Source organism: Oncorhynchus mykiss, chromosome 13 (assembly GCF_057628025.1).
Source record: "Oncorhynchus mykiss isolate SJ-2025 chromosome 13, ASM5762802v1, whole genome shotgun sequence".
Classification (NCBI taxonomy): Eukaryota; Metazoa; Chordata; class Actinopteri; order Salmoniformes; family Salmonidae; genus Oncorhynchus; species Oncorhynchus mykiss.
In genome coordinates, this window is record NC_143034.1 from 40,596,281 (window position 1) to 40,610,535 (window position 14,255).

Below are 14,255 nucleotides of genomic sequence, written 5' to 3' on the forward strand. Positions count from 1 at the left end.
CATAGCCGATCATTGAGAGTATCTCTACCGCTCCTGCTGTCTCTAGAGAGTTGAAAACAGCAGGTCTGGGACAGGTAGCACGTATGGTGAACAGGTCAGGGTTCCATAGCCGAAGGCAGAACAGTTGAAACTGGAGCAGCAGTACAGCCAGGTGGACTGGGGACAGCAAGGAGTCATCATGCCAGGTAGTCCTGAGGCATGGTCCTAGAGCTCAGGTCCTTAGAGAGAGAGAGAAAGAAAGAAAGAAAGAAATAAAGAGAGAAAGAGAATTAGAGAGACCATATTTAAATTCACACAGGACACCGGATAAGACAGGAGAAATACTCCAGATAAAACAGACTGACCCTAGCCCCCCGACACTTAAACTACTGCAGCATAAATACTGGAGGCTGAGACAGGAGGGGCCAGGAGACACTGTGGCACCATCCGATGATACCCCCGGACAGGGCCAAACAGACAGGATATAACCCCACCAACTTTGCCAAAGCACAGCCCCCACACCACTAGAGGGATATCTTCAACCACCAACTTACCATCCTGAGACAAGGCTGAGTATAGCCCACAAAGATCTCCGCCACGGCACAACCCAAGGGGGGCGCCAACCCAGACAGGAAGACCACGTCAGTGACTCAACCCACTCAAGTGACACACCCCTCCTAGGGACGGCATGGAAGAGCACCAGTAAGCCAGTGACTCAGCCCCTGTAATAGGGTTAGAGGCAGAGAATCCCAGTGGAGAGAGGGGAACCGGCCAGGCAGAGACAGCAAGGGCTGTTCATTGCTCCAGAGCCTTTCCGTTCACCTTCACATTCCATGGCCAGACTACACTCAATCATAGGACCTACTGAAGAGATGAGTCTTCAGTAAAGACTTAAAAGTTGAGTCTCTCACATGGGTAGGCAGACCATTCCATAAAAATGGAGCTCTATAGGAGAAAACACTGCTTCAGCTGTTTGCTTAGAAATTCTAGGAACAATTAGGAGGCCTGCGTCTTGTGACCGTAGCGTACGTGTAGGTATGTACGGCAGGACCAAATCGGAAAGATAGGTAGGAGCAAGCCCATGTAATGCTTTGTAGGTTAGCAGTAGAACCTTGAAATCACCCCTGGCCTTTACAGGAAGCAAGTGTAGGGAGGCTAGCACTGGAGTAATATGATCACATTTTTGGGTTCTAGTCAGGATTCTAGCAGCCGTATTTAGCACTAACTGAAGTTTATCTAGTGCTTTATCCGGGTAGCCGGAAAGTAGAGCATTGCAGTAGTCTAGCCTAAAAGTGACAAAAGCATGGATTAATTTTTCTGCATCATTCTCTCTCTCCCCCTTTCCCACCAACATCTTTCTTTCTGTCCTCCCCCTTATCTAGCCCCCCCACACCCAATTGGGCATTTTTATATGACCCTAAGCATGATGGGATGTTAATTGCTTCATTAACTCAGGAACCACACCTGTGTGGAAGCACCTTCTTTCAATATACTTTGTATCCCTCATTTAGTCAAGTGTTTCTGGCAGTTACCTATATATTAAAAACAAAACAACTATGATTTAAGTGAGAATAGGCATTGGTCTGAAGCCAAAAAATAAAGGAAGTTTACATGAGCACCATAATACCTATTCCACCCATGCTCTACCAAGGTTTTCCAGGACACAGCTATGACCTACTACAGTAGCTATATTGGTATTGTACTTAAAACTACTGTATATGTAGGCAGGTTGCGATGGATTCAAACCTTCTCAAACAGACTATTTCATACTCTTCAGAGGGATAATGGACTTTACATTAAACTAACAGATTTTGATGGGGATTTTTTTATCATGTTACTTAGATTTTAAGACAATCGATCAACCTCAGTACCCATGAACTATTTACATGAAAATGTACATAATAGTTTACTGAAGAAAGGCCTAGTAGTAAACTGCCTGTAAACAAAAGTGAGTTATAACTAAATATCAAATTTACCACCAAATGTAGATGCTTCAGATATAGTCAACTTTGTAAATACATTTCAGGGATGGCCACAATGTCTCTTGACAAGCTACAGGTTTATGTAGGCTTTTTTGGTCAAGCCCAGTTCTACCACACCTGATTCTACTATTCACGGTCTCGATGAACAGCTGAGGTCTTGATGAACAGATGAGTAGTAGAATCAGATGTGGTAGCACTGATCTTGATCAGAAAAGCCTGCATAATGCTGTGGATCATCAAGAGCAATATTGATAACTCCTGTCATCATCAGAATGTCTAGTTAAATAGGCCAGACTGTCCATATAAATAGAGTGTCAAGCTGATGTGTTTATAACAAGGTTCCTGGTGTAATGGTTACTGAACTGAAGATTCTGGGTCCTCCTCTCGGAGGACACAGTTTGACCATTCTCTTTAGTGTATAAGTTTGACACACAGTGTTTATTTGCATTTATTAGGTGGCTCTTAAAAGAGTCTTTGGGTTCGTGGAGTGGCAGGCAAGTGGCAGTGAGTGGGGTGATATGTACTACTGCGTCCGTCTTGCTAGAACGGAGAAGAGACTAGCTCTCAGACTCTCAAGGAAGAAAGAGGTCGTTTCCCTCATCCGGCCTGGAAGCTTTCCTGCACAATGTTTTTGTTGTTCATTCACTCAGTACTGATTGAACATGTATTTATCTTGCTTGCTTAGAAATAAATAGTTTAAAACAGTTGATGTGTTGAAAACTGAATAATTTCAGTTAGGTAATATACCAAGTTAGCAAGCATGGCATTTTCTTTTAACTGCGTTCAGATTCGGTTACACTAGCCAGTTTTAACTGGGTGCATGTGTGGCAAGGTCGCCTTTTTGGGAACACACTGAAAAGTATTGATCAGTCAGTGTAAATTTGGATTACAATGACAGGAATACAATTGCATTGAGAAGAGGGAGCGTACTGAATCAGTGCAAAGGTCTAACGTTAGCTAACGTTAAATGAGCAAGCTAGCTAGCAGCTGTTATGTAATAAGTTGAAATCTGGTGGACATGTAATATTATATATATTATTGAAGCAATATATATATATATTGAAGCAACATCTCAAGACATCAGTCAGGAAGTTCAAGTTTGGTCACAAATGGGTCTTCCAAATGGACAATGACTCCAAACATGCTTCCAAAGTTGTGGCAAAATGGCTTAAGGACAACAAAGTCAAGGTATTGGAGTGGCCATCAATCCTATAGACAATTTGTGGGCAGAACTGAAAAAGCGTGTGCGAGCAAGGAGGCCTACAAACCTGACTCAATTACACCAGCTCTGTCAGGAGGAATGGGACAAAATTCACCCAACTTATTGTGGGAAGCTTGAGGAATGCTACCCAAAAAGTTTGACCCAAGTTAAACAATTTAAAGGCAATGCTACCAAATACTAATTGAGTGTATGTAAACTTCTGACCCACGTGATGAAAGAAATAAAAGCTGAAATAAATAATTCTCTCTACTATTATTCTGACATTTCACATTCTTAAAATAAAGTGCTGATCCTAACTGATCTAAGACAGGGAATTTGCACTATGATTAAATGTCGGATATTGTGAAAAACTGAGTTTAAATGTATTTGGCTATGGTGTATGTAAACTTCCGACATCAACTGTATGTAAAAAAAAAACTTCCCTGTCAAAATATATCTAGGTAGCTTTCCTCTCTTGTTGGTTAGCTAGCTAGCCAACATTAGTTCTCATCTGACTGGTAACTTATTCTGTGGTATAAAGTTACATTAGCTAGTTAGCTAAAGTTACAGCTGCTGGCTAGCTACCTACCTAACATTAGCTAATCAAAACAAAACCACATTCAGCTCACTAATAACAACCAACCCATTTTTCATGTTGGACAATTATCTGCATGCATTTATTGATTAACCTCAAATTGAATACCAACATATAGCTAGCTATCTATAGTAGCCTAGGTTTGTCCTCAGCCACTTCTTATCATGGCTGGCTGCCTGGCTGATAAAGGCGACCTGTTTGTCTCGTTTAATCCGACTTCTAGATTGAGGTAGGTAGCCACAAGAAAATACTCTTAAAACTCAATTGCTAATGACACTTAAAAAAAAAAATCTGCCATGTGGTTCTAGGTAACGGATGGACGGACCAGAACGAGTTGATTTGAGATTGGTGTCATATTGGCTTAGATATGATGATTGGGAGGTTTGAATTTAACAGTGAGCTTCAACCAATACCTATATAGACGAGACTATCATCACGTTTACAATACATTTTGGCAGTTACCTGTATATAAATAGGAACTACAATGATTCTTCAAACATATTGTAATCATGAATCCTATTCATAGTTGGAAATTGGGAACTATAGTTCTAGCTACTATCCCGCGCCTCGGTATGAATCTATTGTACGTGAACAGAAAGGTTATTAATAGTAGTCTGTGGGGAGATGGGAAGGTTATTTATTATTGACTAGTTCACTGCTTCAGCTCACATACCTGAGAGTTGTATGTGTTTGAGGTCACAGGAACATCTGCTAAATTGTTCTCTTTTGGTCTCTCTCTTTGATTGGGTCAAGGCCCCTATAGTTCCCCCAGTAATACATCTGAACCCTCATGCTGGGATAGCTCACACACGCGCGCACACACACACACACACCGATGCGCACACACACTATACTGGGTGTGAACATGAGCTCATGCTCATCAGATTATGAATGTTATAAAAATCACTAATTGAATCATTCCGGTTAACTTTGGCATTTGATTACAGTTTTTTACAATCACTTTGGCACTAATTTCGGAACCTTGATGTAATTTTTCAAAACTCTAGACACAAAACTCACAACCAATGATCAAAATGCAAATTTTTCAAAACTCTAACACTTTTTTCCAATTGCTTGGATACAATACACATAAAGCTAAGATACAGTGCCTTGCGAAAGTATTCGGCCCCCTTGAACTTTGCGACCTTTTGCCACATTTCAGGCTTCAAACATAAAGATATAAAACTGTATTTTTTTGTGAAGAATCAACAACAAGTGGGACACAATCATGAAGTGGAACGACATTTATTGGATATTTCAAACTTTTTTAACAAATCAAAAACTGAAAAATTGGGCGTGCAAAATTATTCAGCCCCCTTAAGTTAATACTTTGTAGCGCCACCTTTTGCTGCGATTACAGCTGTAAGTCGCTTGGGGTATGTCTATCAGTTTTGCACATCGAGAGACAAATTTTTTCCCATTCCTCCTTGCAAAACAGCTTGAGCTCAGTGAGGTTGGATGGAGAGCATTTGTGAACAGCAGTTTTCAGTTCTTTCCACAGATTCTCGATCGGATTCAGGTCTGGACTTTGACTTGGCCATTCTAACACCTGGATATGTTTATTTTTGAACCATTCCATTGTAGATTTTGCTTTCTGTTTTGGATCCTTGTCTTGTTGGAAGACAAATCTTGACAAATTGTTGCCAAAAAGTTCAATTTTGGTTTCATCTGACCAGAGCACCTTCTTCCACATGTTTGGTGTGTCTCCCAGGTGGCTTGTGGCAAACTTTAAACAACACTTTTTATGGATATCTTTAAGAAATGGCTTTCTTCTTGTCACTCTTCCATAAAGGCCAGATTTGTGCAATATACGACTGATTGTTGTCCTATGGACAGAGTCTCCCACCTCAGCTGTAGATCTCTGCAGTTCATCCAGAGTGATCATGGGTGTAATGCTCCGGGTGTCGTGGGTGTGGAGTCATATGCAGGAGACAGAGAGTTCAATGCTGCGTGTCTTTTAATCGCACCAACGCACCACAGGGTGCTCACAAAAAAGTTACGTTCCCAAAACACAGGGAATCAAAATGTACAAATGGGAAACAATCCCGACCGGACACTAACACGTGCCTATACCACAGAGCCGAAAGTTACATAGAAATAATCCCGCACAACAACCAGGCGGGCCGGCTGTCTAATAAAGACAAACTAATTAAACATCCACAGGTGCTACCACTCAACATACAAGGAGGGGAAGGAAAAACAATCAGTGGCAGCTAATAGGCCGGTGACGACGACCGCCGAGCGCCACCTGCCCGGGAAAGGGAAACACCCTCGGTCGGACTCGTGACAATGGGCCTCTTGGCTGCATCTCTGATCAGTCTTCTCCTTGTATGAGCTGAAAGTTTAGAGGGACGGCCAGGTCTTGGTAGATTTGCAGTGGTCTGATACTCCTTCCATTTCAATATTATCGCTTGCACAGTGCTCCTTGGGATGTTTAAAGCTTGGGAAATCTTTTTGTATCCAAATCCAGCTTTAAACTTCTTCACAACAGTATCTCGGACCTGCCTGGTGTGTTCCTTGTTCTTCATGATGCTCTCTGCGCTTTTAACGGACCTCTGAGACTATCACAGTGCAGGTGCATTTATACGGAGACTTGATTACACACAGGTGGATTGTATTTATCATCATTAGTCATTTAGGTCAACATTGGATCATTCAGAGATCCTCACTGAACTTCTGGAGAGAGTTTGCTGCACTGAAAGTAAAGGGGCTGAATCATTTTGCACGCCCAATTTTTCAGTTTTTGATTTGTTAAAAAAGTTTGAAATATCCAATAAATATCGTTCCACTTCATGATTGTGTCCCACTTGTTGTTGATTCTTCACAAAAAAATACAGTTTTATATCTTTATGTTTGAGGCCTGAAATGTGGCAAAAGGTCGCAAAGTTCAAGGGGGCCGAATACTTTCGCAAGGCACTGTAATTTGTTCACTGAACTAAAATCACCTGTTCAAAATGACGCAACATAATATCAAAGTATTACCATTTCAAAATGCAATTCACAGATTACATCTTAAATGACTGTCTACTCATTTCATTACAATGATCTAACTATCAATTGATACAACTGCTCAAAATGATAAGTAACTGTTGCATTACTCTTAATGCATAGTTTTGTGGAAACTGATGAACAATATTCCATTTTCAGATCATGAAAGTTTCAGGATAACGAGATCCATTGACACCAATTACAGTGGAACATGAACCAATTGGACTACATTATCTATGGATGTAATATTTCATCATCATTCTTTATCACTGTCTCTATGGTCCCATGTACTACTTTTCCAGACCATGTTTTCAGATTTGACATTACTGTACACTCTGTACACACTTTATTAGGTACACCTATCTAGTACTGGGTAGGACCCCCTTTTGTCTCCACAACAGCCTGAATTATTCACGGTGTTGTACGTTAAGAAATGCCCTTCTGCACACCACTGTTTTAAACAGCTGTTATTTGAGCATTTGTGGCCTTTCTTTTAGCTTGAATGAGTCTGGACATTCTCCTCTGACCTCTTTCATTAACAAGGTGTTTTTGCCCACAGAACTGCCTCTCACTGAATGTGTTTTGTTTATTGCACCATTCTCTGTAAACTCTAGAGACTGTAGTGCGTAAAAATCCCAGGAGGGCAGCTGTTTCTGAGATGCTGGGATCACCATGTGTGGCATCAACAATCATACCACGGTCAAAGTTGCTTAGATTACACATCTTGCCCATTCTAATGTTTGGTCAAACAACATCTAAAGCTCTCTACTCTATATACACTGTATATTGAGTTGCAGGCAGCCACATGATTCGCTGTTCGAATGTAACCTTTCTTGATGAGCTAAATCAGGTCTGTAGAGCTGATGGCATGACCTATGTCATTGTGTGGGATAATGTCAGGTTCCACCATGCTCAAATGGTGCAAGCATGGTTTCAGGCCCATCCACAATTTAACACCCTGTACTTACCCCCAAACTCTCCTTTCCTTAACCCGATTGAGGGATTTTTCTCCACATGGAGGTGGAAGGTATATGATAGGCGCCCTCACGAACAAGCCACCCTTCTCCATGCCATGGATGACACATGCAATGACATCACGGCAGACCAGTGTCAGGCCTGGGTTCGCCCGAAAATTCTTCCCAGGATGTTTGGCTAATGAAAACATCCATTGTGATGTGGATGAGAACCTGCGGCCAAATCCACAAGACAGAGTTGAGGGAAATCTAGAAGTACAGTACAATCTCTTTTGTTTTGCTTTTTACAGTAAGCCAGGTGAGAAACACTGCAGTGATGTTTTACAGTAAGCCAGGTGAGGAACACTGCAGTTAACCTTTAACTGTTTTTTCTTTTTTTGTTGCTAATTATTTTCGCTCTGATTCAAAGAAACCTATGTTGTGATTTTATTATCATTATTTTTATTTTTTAACCTAATATTCATTAGTGACCATACTTGTGACTAGCATCATACCAGTGTCTACATATTTGAAAATGGCGTGTTTCTATAATCTGTGGTTAAAAAGGTAAAGAAATGCTTCTCTGTGACATCACAGGGTAGGATTAAAAGTAGGAAAAACGTATTTTCTAAACCTGCAACTAGTATCTAGCCAGAGGGACGGGTATTTTCTTGCTCCCCACATCACCCGAAACCCATAGTGTTTGACAATGACTATCTTTAAACTGTTTAACTTTTGATGATGTCATCGGGTAGAACTTTATATATTTTTCTACAAAATGTAGAAATGCACCATTTTCATGTAGACACTGGTATTGTGCTGGAGACAATGAAAATGGCCTTTTAAGGTCCTTACTTACACTACTATCTTCTACTACTATCTACACTACTATCTTTGTAAAGCTTAATTAGATGTATTTTTCCCGCCAGGTCACTAGTCGCTGCGCGTTCTATGTTGTTGAGTTGTTTATAGCTTTGACTTGATTAATAATTTACAATAGTCCTCTGAGCTCCAGTGTCAATTCCTCACACGATCTGTTGTGCTCCTCGCCCAGTTTCCTGTGAATTAGAACATCCACGCTGATACAGATCGGACTTTCGGGACTGTCGCCTTATGTTTCATAACGTATAAATAAATAGATTAAACATTTCAGCAAGTGGGAATACTTTGAGCGTCCGAATGTCTGGACAAAACATCGACCAGTTGCATCGCTCTACTTTGGGCATATATGTGGTGAGTGAGATTGGTTTGAACTCTTGGCAATTTTAGCATGGCCCTAGATATAAACTTCAACTGAAGGCCTAACTTGCAATGCACATTTGTTGTTTGTATGTATATACTGTTCAATTTGGTGCACTATACTTGTGAGCAGTACTGTATTCTATGAATAAATACAATATGACTTATGAACAGGGTGTATCTATACAGCTAACTGTCCAAGATAAGCACCACGCCTTTCAATGTCTCACTGTGTGTGTGTGTGTGTGTGTGTGTGTGCGTGTGCGTGTGCGTGTGCGTGTTAACAGAGCCTGATGGATCAGTTCAACCCAAGTCTACAGAAGCTAGTGTCTTTGGGAAACAGCTACATGCAGGCTTTCCAAGGTGAGCATGAGAAAGAAAGGAAGTGAAACAGATGACCTTTGTGGCATGCATTTGAATACGATGAAGTGTTCCAATAAAATAGAGTAAATGTGACAAAAGAGTCATTCTCAGCAGAGTCATACAGTATATGACTCTGATTTCTACTAGAGGTCCTTCTCAGATCTATACGATGCTTCCACATCGTTTCTATTAAATCCCATCAATGAGAGATCCTTGGCCGTGCCCCTCCTGGAAATAAATGCAAATTTATTTTCATTTTGTCAGAGTTCATAAGGTTTCCCTCGTAAAGTGCTGCCATATCACCTGGGAATATTTATTACCATGGACCTGTAGGCCATAATATAACCTACACATGTTTCTATTGGTTGAGCTGCTGAATGTAAATATGTCTGTCCATTTATTGTTCTGTCTGCACCAGTCATTTTCCACTCCAAAGCAATGAGATATGGAACATGTATATGTGATGGACCCAGCTATTTGAATGAATTATAGATTAATCTGTTGATGCATATTAAACAACCTTTCTGCAAATTGTCTGCTTTCAGATGAATGTGTTCGTTGTGCTTTTACTGGCATGAGTCTAACTCTGGGATTGTCAGCTAAGTGAATCATATCAGCTGGATATGCAATTCAATTGCCTGCTTGTTTCTGTGTGTGTGTGTGTGTGTGTTTAGCCCTCTCTGTAACCAGTGAGGCTTACTTCAGCACCCTTGCTAAGATAGGGGAGCAGGCCTTCCACACCATGTCGTCTCGCTTGATTGGTAAGAACCTCTTCATTCCCTGTGTGTGTGTGTGCGCGTGCACATGACATGTGTGCGTGTGTCTGCCGTATGGTGTGCATCAGGTCAGTTAAAGAGTATGAGAAAGGTAGAGATGCAGGAACAAAGCTAGAGAAACATGTACTGTGTTGGTCCTTTGTGTTGTTTATGGTTGTGGTTATTACCCCAATCACTGCAGTGTCCTTCACCGAACCACACAGAGCAAAGTTTATCTGACAGGCAGCACATTGGTATACTTCCTTTTACCGTCACAATAACTCTGGAGCTTTCTTAGACATTTGCGTGTGTGCATGTGTGTGTATGGGACAGAGGGTGGACACTGGGTTGAGTGGGGTTGAATAGCAGATGTGGTGTATGCGTGTGAGTTATTTTCTTTTTTTTGTTGCCATACACAGTCTGTTCCAGTTTGTATAGAGCAGAGGTACAGAGGGTGTAGGTGCGTAATATCTATGTTATTTTTTTTACCCCATAGTGGAATATGAATTAAAATGAACTTTGCCCACATCAATGTTGATGCATTTTGAGATAGCAAGACAACCTATGCGTGAGTCTAACCATAACACCTGGTCCAGAGTCAGTCTTCCCATTTCACTCATAATGCTAATAAGAGATATAATGCAACCGGAGCCCTTGTTGTCTGTACAATAGCAGTGGAATCCAGGGACAGATTGTGGGTCCTATTAAATTCATTTAATCCAGCCTGAACCTAGCCACTTACAGACACTGAGGCTAAAAGGCGTTGTAGGATTTTAATTTGATCACCCTGTTGCAGAAGAACTTTCCTGTAATGCCAGTTTGCTACATGTACATGTAAAACATGTACTGTATTTGAGGTTTAAAAAGGCTTCTGAAGTTTGCAATTTCCACTTAGAAATTTCAGACTTGATTTTACCTTATGGAAAATGTATCAACCCCAACAAAAAAGTTAACTAACTATACATAATAATTCACATTTCCTGTTGCTCCAGGATTATTTTCCTGCTGTAGCAAACTGGCTCAAATTAAGATCCTACATCTGTGTAAGGTTGGCTATGGAAGCCCACATAAACTGTTTCAGTCTAGTTGAGCATTCACTGATTGGACTTCTCCCACATTGTAAAAAAATTCCTGTAAAATATATAGTAAGGTATAGCCAAATCAGCCCCTGCTCATGGTTCTCACAGGGGAAGTGAGAAAAAATAAGAAACCAGCACACTGCTCTTGATAGTATCACTGACCTTTAATAAACTTTACTACGTATCGGCCTCACGGCTTTCTTCAGTGTTTTAAATGAGCACCGTTATGTAGGCATAGTCCCACCCACATCCATTCCACGCATCGAATGGGGTTGGAGTCGAAGAAAAACAAATAAATGTTACCAAATATAACAATATGCATTTCATAAATATTCGAATAAAGTGTGTACATAAACATATTAAACAGGTCTGTAAAACCACAATGGGGGACGTCGACCTACCAAGCAATTTTTCATTCATCATTGGGTACACCGCAAGAAAAATGTCAGAGTAATCTGAAACAGGGGCATAATTTAAATTCACATTTACAACATAATACACATAGGCATTTCATCATTAAGACCTTCAAGAAATAATGTCTGGAGGATGAAAATCCATAAACATTCTCTTTTGCTCAGAGTTATTTACATCACCTCCACTGTCTGATATATTAACTTTCTCTATGCCACAAAATCTAAAAAAGTAGAAATGTAATGTTGTAGGTCATTAAAATGTACTGCGACTGGATAATCCCTGTCGTTTCTCCTAGTTGAACTTTTGTGTTCACTGATTCTGTTTGAGAGAACAAGAGAACAAGAGGTTTTAGCACAGCCCACATGGGCATTTAATAATATAGATAACATGGGTGGTGGAGCACGTAATAATGTCATTAATTTGGAGCCGTTTTCCTATATGTGGGTGGAAGAAATATTCACACTTCATATTGTTGCACTGTGCGTAAACTCTGCATTTACAGCTACCATTCGGAAGAGGGCGTAAAATAGCCTGGTGGATTTTATTTTGTGGCTGGCATTTGGCATGGATCAATTTATCGCGTAAATTGCGACCTCTCCTATATACACAATACATAAGTGGTGGATTCTTAAATTCAGCTAGCAAAGCTGGGTCCGATGATAAAACATGCCAGTGTTTCTTGACAGCATCTCACACTTTTCACGAGTTCAAAGTATACCGTATGTGGTGGTGAACGTTACAGAGTGTTCTTTAGCTCTGAGTGGGTCTTTTTTTTGTTGTAGTTCATCTCGTGTTTTCCCCAATGCCAAATTAAGAGTGCCATCCGTGCATTGTGGAGATTAGCCTCTTTTTTAGAAACCTATTGTCCATCTCAGCTGCTTTTTACAGATAGCCCTCTGTGGAGGAGCATATACGGCGCAGTCTGAAAAACTGGCTTCTTAGAAATCCTCTTTTTAACTTAACGGCACAGGGTGGAAGCTGGCCCCCTGTAGTATAATGTTTCTGCCCGTTTCTTTTCTATACAGAGTTGAAAACAGGGTTCCATTTGATTTCTCAATCCACATAGAGATAATGAACACGTTTAGCGTCACATGTAATAGTGCATTTGAGATTAGGGTTAAATGTCATTGAGTAATGCCATTAAATCTGTCAGCTCTTTTCACGTTTCTCCCGATATGCAAAAAATAAAACCGTCATATCGATACCACTTCAGAACTTTATTCGAAAATTGATTTTCGTTTTCATTATTAACAAAACGTACTTCAAAAAGACCCACCTAAAGGTTAGCATAGCTCGGAGCGAACGTGGAGCCCATCGATGTTCCATGTTAGTAGTATTCATCATCAAACGTCCAAACATATTCAGCCGACTCTAGGATAAAGTTTTTTGGTGGGTATTAGTTAGTATTAGGACTTTTGGCACATTTGCAGCAAAGGTATTCATATTCATATTTTGAGATATATATAGTTTCTGTTTCCCTATATCTCTTTGGAACACATGTGTGGGATCAACACTCAGTTTTCTATAGAAATGTTCATTTCTGAGTTGTCTCTAAGTCTCCTCTTTGTAATTTTCATAGTCTAAACTCAACCACAGCACCCCCCTTGTCTGCAGGTTTGACAACCAAAGATGAATCTTTCATTAGTTCATTAAGTGCCTTTTGTTCTGTCCTAGTGAGGTTCTTCTGAATGTGATTTGTTTTTCTTGTATATACTGGCATGGCTTCTTGTTCGACTAACCTACAATAGGTATTAATCGAGGAGATGTTAACTATAGGACATAATTTGCTTTTGGACTTAAAATGGGTACCAGTTCTTTGTTGGGTTTCTAGGCCCCAAACAGTGTTTGAGAAAACACGTGCTCATATTTAATCTTGCAATAGTATCAAATAGTTTGTCTGTACATGTTGGTACAAAGGAGAGGCCCTTAGATAAGACTGAGACTTGCACGTCAGTGAGCTCTTTTTTGGAGAGGTTCATGAAATACCACTTCCTACTGTAGCTCCGTGTCCACGGCCTGTGTTCCTGGTCCCCTCTTTGACCGCTTGTCTCTTTTATTTTCTTTCGTAGAGCCTTGTTGTGCTGCTTTCGGACAAAAAAAACTGTCTGTCTGCGATGGTAGCTGGCGTTGCTGTCTGTTGGGAAATAGCTCTCAGTGGATGTCTCTGTGTGTAGGTTTCCATGTCCTCCAGCTGCTGTATCTGCGTCCCCCGGACTCTCGGTGCTCCAGTCCTTGGGCCTTCCCATGCGTACACCTGGTTGAGCTGGTCGTCCTCTGTGTCTCGTTGATATTTCTTGATCTTTGTTGCTTGTAGGAAGTCTCTGTATTTGACTGATTGATTGAGTCATCTATGGCTGTGAAATTTGGGCCTAGAATCTCCATTATAACCTCATGTTCACTGATCTTAACTTCAACTTCTTTTACTTCCTTCGACACATGTTCAACAATTAATAGTATTACATCTAAATAACATTTGTTTTGGATTTAACCCCATTTCTGAACGAAAGTTTTGTAGTTTTTCCCTATTGTAGGCTCCTTCTGTATTCTCAGTACTCTAGGAATGCGCTTGATGCGCCAATACTCACTAAGCGTGGAGACATGCAGGAACAAAGTAGTATCTTTCTCTGGAGCTGGATTTTAAGTTCTGCAGTAGAGTGCGGAGCTGGGTTGTCCATGTTGGAGGTAGGGAAATTGATCATTTCACTTC